We start from the raw sequence: 4,924 nt of genomic DNA on the forward strand, positions 1-4,924 counted from the left end.
GGGGAAGGTACAGGGAACTTTCGGGCTAGCATTTGAAAAGTAAATAAAGAAAATATCTAATGAAAAGAAAAGAAAAGAAAAGAAAAGAGAAGAAAAGAGAAGAGAAGAGAAGAGAAGAAAAGAAAAGAAAAGAAAAGAAAAGAAAAGAAAAGAAAAGAAAAGAAAAGAAAAGAAAAGAAAAGAAATCATGTTTGTCTGTTCTCCCTTTGAAAACCTTAAGGATACCTTTAATCTTCGTGTTCAAAATAAGGCCAAACATAAATGTAACTGTGTTCTCATCTTGCCTTTATTTTCTGCTTTGAAATGAATGGTTATACTTTTTTTTTTTCATTTATCAGCTTATGCCACCACGGTCCTCTCTTCCAAGGATAGGTTCCCAGCATGAATGAGGAATAGTAGTCACAGACTGAAGCCAAAACACTGATGTCCATCCCAGTGTCAGAATAACTAATGTTACAACCTGACTGTTGAAGATTTTTATAAGAAAAGGAGGCAAAGCATCATAGGTAATGCGAAAAAAGAAGAATCCTTTGACCAACTTGTCTCCTAGTGTTCTGAATGTCTGATTCGTGCAAGCTAATGGGGTCTATACACAGCCTGCCTACAGAAAAAAAGACAACACACAGTTAGCTAGCTTTAAACACCTTTTGAATTAAGTCAGATACATCTGCTCTTAATTACGTGTGTGCACATACACACATGTAAGCACACATACAGTGGTAGATTAAAGACAGCTGTGGCTGCTTTGCTCGTCTTCTCAGTATGAATCTGAGCTGAACTTTGTGCCTTTCCTAGCAGAGTATGAGTGCCAAGATGCTCTGAGGCATTGAGGACTGGTGCAGAAGGAACACAGGTCCTCTGATGGCAATGGCTTCGGTATTCTTTCTTGGATGCACCACAATGCTGAGAGGAAAGGCAAGCAGCTCCACATAGAAACCCTAAGAGGTAAGTATCAGAGCACTCTTAGCTAGTTTTTGACTGGAAGATAGTGATGCCTTACACTGGTAGATAGTGTTGCCTTGGATTGATAGTGATAATTTAGACTAGAAGCCATAGACGGCTAGTTACATGAGTATTCTTCAAGTTGAGATTTTGCTTGACCAGACCTGACATCATCTGATGATCATGATATGTAAAAGAACCTAAATGGAAACACTTTATGTCAGGTATTCCTCCACCAAGTTGTGAGCAAAATAAAATCTACAGGTTTAGAATTAAAGAGCTTAGAAGATAATGATAGAATTACAGAACATCCAGAACTAAAATCATTCTAATGCTATGCATCACATTAAGGACTCTGGTAATTCAAGCATAAATGTCTTTGCCTCAAATTATTTAGTAATCCAGAATAAGTGGGTGATAATCTCAATTCAATGGCCATTTTATACTTCCTAAGTATTACAAGACCAAATGACAAAATCTATTTCAGCTACAGAGACAGTATATATATATATATATATATATATATATATATATATATATATATATATATATATATATATTACAACAGACCTAAATATTTGATAATAATTTGATAATGTATATGCAAGTCATCCTAAATTGGATGGAGTCTCAGCTAATAATTAGAAGTGATTCAAGAACTTTCATTCATTCACTCATTCATTCATAATTGTTTTCTTCTTTTTCCAATTTTTATTAGGTATTTACTTCATTTACATTTTAAATGCTATCCCGGAAGTCCCCATACCCTCCCCTCCCCGCTCCTCTACCCCCCCACTCCCCCTTCTTGGCCCTGGTATTCCCCTGTACTGGGGCTTATAAAGTTTGCAAGACCAAGGGGCCTCTCTTCCCAATGATGGCTGACTAGACCATCTTCTGCTACATATGCAGCTAGAGACCCCATAATCAGCCACCAAACGCAGACACTATTGTTGTTTTCTTTTTAATTATATTATAAGTCACTGTTATGTGCATGTGAGCACAGATGCCCATGGGAGCCAGAAGCATTGGATCTCCCTGGACCTGGAGCTGCTACCCATTATAAGTGCTGGAAACCAAAACTGAAGTCTCCTCTGTAGGCGCAGTACCTGTTCTTGACTATAAGTCCTTGTTCCATCCCAAAGTAAAACCAAATCTATAATCACATCATTTTATAGAAATTTCTTCTTTCAGAAATCACTTTCTGATTATATTCACCTTGTCTCACATTGCCACCAACTTACAATGTATTTTAATGTAACCAGAAAATGTCTTAAATGCTGCCATGTTTGAATACCACATGGCTTTGATGAGGCTTTCTACTGCTCAAAGTACTCAAGTTTTGAAAATCAGAACAAACAAAAGGGCCATTATAAAAGAAAGAAAAAAAAAGCAATGCCCCATTCATGTCTTCAAATGAGACTAGTTCAAAGCAAGAGAGGAAATGAAACTCATAATCTACCATCACATACACACCAAGAAATATTCCAGGGATGACAGGACACTGTGTCCATATCCTTCCAAGCAGAATCCTATCTTTTGTGATTGTAACATATTCTCCACCTACTAAATCTTCACTGTACTCTGTTGGGGGAAGGGTGTCTTTCTGTCTGTCTGTCTGTATTTACCCAGGCTAAGAGTTCTTCTAGAAGACGTTCTGGAAGCATCTTGTATAAATCCTCTCAGGCAAGTTCAGGTCAAGACATGAAGGTTAAAGTTAGGTGGATTGTTTTGCCAAGTAGCCAACTATTTTTTAGAAAGGTTTAAGATTGCTAGCTTAGTGAAAGGACACTGATATAGCTATCTCTTGTGAGACTATGCCAGTGCCTGGCAAATATAGAAGTGGATGCCCACAGTCATCTATAGGATAGAACGCAGAGACCCCAATGGAGGAACTAGAGAAGTTACCCAAGTAACTGAAGGGGTCTNCAACCCTATAGGTGGAGCATCAATATGAACTAATCAGTACCCCCAGAGCTCGTGTCTCTAGCTACATATATAGCAGATGATGGCCTAGTCAACCATCATTGGGAAGAGAGGCCCCTTGGTCTTGCAAATTTTATATGCCCCATACAGGGGAACGCCAGGGCCAAGAAGTGGGAGTGAGTGGGCAAGGGAGCGGAGGGGGGGAGGGTATAGAGACATTTCAGATGGCATTTGAAATGTAAATGAAGAAAATATCTAATAAAATAATTTTTAAAAAAAGAAAAAAAATTGGTAGCTTAGGTTCGATAGAACTTGTTCTCACTTCTTGGGATGTCTAGAATGCATTGAACCAGCTCTTTCAGTACAGATGAGGCAACACAGGTATGTTTGTTTGCAAAAAATGAAAATACATTAAACCACAAGATCAAATTCTTCAAGATTTTCCCTACTTACTGCATTTGATACCACAGAAAGACATTTATAGCTTTCTCAAAATCCAATGTCTCTGAAGACAAGCCACCTTGAGAGAGAATGGCATCATGCTTAAAGTAGACAGCATCAGACTAGAACATAGTGATGCCTTGGACTGGAAGATAGTGATGCCTGAGACTGGAAGATAGTGATGCCTTGCACTGGGGTAGTAAAGCCCTGTTTTTATGGAACAGGATAGGTCTGAGGTCATTCCATAAAATTGATTTCCCAGAAAATGGAAATAGGCAATTTACTCTAAGAATTTTATTGAAAAATTATGCTATTCTATTTGAATAATGATGGGAATGTTCTACACATTTCCTTTATTAATGAATTAAAATACACAAAACACCATAAAATTATATTAGAGGTTCAAAAGTATCACTTAAATCTTCCTTACCAGTCACTTTCATTTTGTAAAATCAGCAGTTCCATTAAAATCGTATTATGTAAAAATGGGTTTTTACTGTAATAATAGTTATTACCTATTTAGCTCCCAAGGATGTTGTGAAAATTAAATAATAAGCCATTGGAAAGCAAATACAAAATGTGGCTAATATCAGGGGGCAAGCGTGGCAGCCAGATGGCAAAAAGAAAGGGAAAGAGCACCCCAAGTATAGCACAGATCACAGCCTTCACCTCCAAATCCATTCCTACAAGCACTCTAAACAGTGGTCATGTGGACTGATGCTATTTCGTTCCTTAGTATTATAATGTGTTCATTTTAGCCCTTGTGTTACATAAATGAGGGTCATTTACACAGTTGCTAAATGTCAGGAATGCAACAGTGAAGCCAGGTTTGTCCAGTTTGATGGCTCACTCTGTATCCACTGAGGAATTTTCCCTTTTCCTAGTGTCTCATAATAATCATGCTTTAAATTCATGTCCCATCTTTCACAGCCCATTTCATGTACCTTTGCCTCCAAATCTTCTCCACTGTTCACCAAAGACAGTTTGCTTCTGTACACATTATACTTGTTGTTGTATGGATTATTATTATTCATTATATGTTTTATTAACACAGCTAAACGATTGGCAGTCTGAGAGGATGAGCCTAGCTTATTCACTTTTGGCAGCTAGGTCCTAAATACATGATGTGCTGTAACCTCACACACACGGTAAATGATCTCACCAATGGCAGAGCGTGTTAGGGCCCTCTCTAAGCAGCACCTCTGGTTTTTCTAGGAGTGAATATGGCATGAGGTTAAACGCACCCAGATGCTTTGCATTTGCTTTCATTTCGAGTTGAAGGGACAATGTGAATAGTAAACAATGAAATATAACTTTTTTATGAAGTAGGTTGATTTTCATGAATCAAAGCAGGTAGGTAGAGTAACTTAAAAAGTAAGGGAAATACAATCAAGAAAGCTAGGTACGGGCCTCAGTGGCAAAGCAGTTGCCTTGAATGCACAAGGCTCTGAGTTTGAGTTCCAGTGGGCATATATATATGCCTCTTTGTGTGTGCATGTTTGTATATATGCTGTATGCACATTCATATGTATAAGTATACATACATACATGTGTGTATGAGGGGAAAAAGAGAGGGAGAGGAAGAGAGAGGGAGGGAGGGAGGGAGGGAGAGGGAGAG

At 38.1% G+C, this 4,924-nt stretch overlaps 1 protein-coding gene across 19 annotated transcripts in view; it reads right to left on the reverse strand.

Moving 5' to 3' along the window:
- The window catches only part of Pkhd1 (PKHD1 ciliary IPT domain containing fibrocystin/polyductin), a 487,582-nt gene that overhangs the window by 194,751 nt on the left and 287,907 nt on the right, over positions 1-4,924 (reverse strand). The window lies entirely within an intron of this gene.

Source organism: Mus pahari, chromosome 5, assembly GCF_900095145.1.
Source record: "Mus pahari chromosome 5, PAHARI_EIJ_v1.1, whole genome shotgun sequence".
NCBI classification, from domain to species: domain Eukaryota; kingdom Metazoa; phylum Chordata; class Mammalia; order Rodentia; family Muridae; genus Mus; species Mus pahari.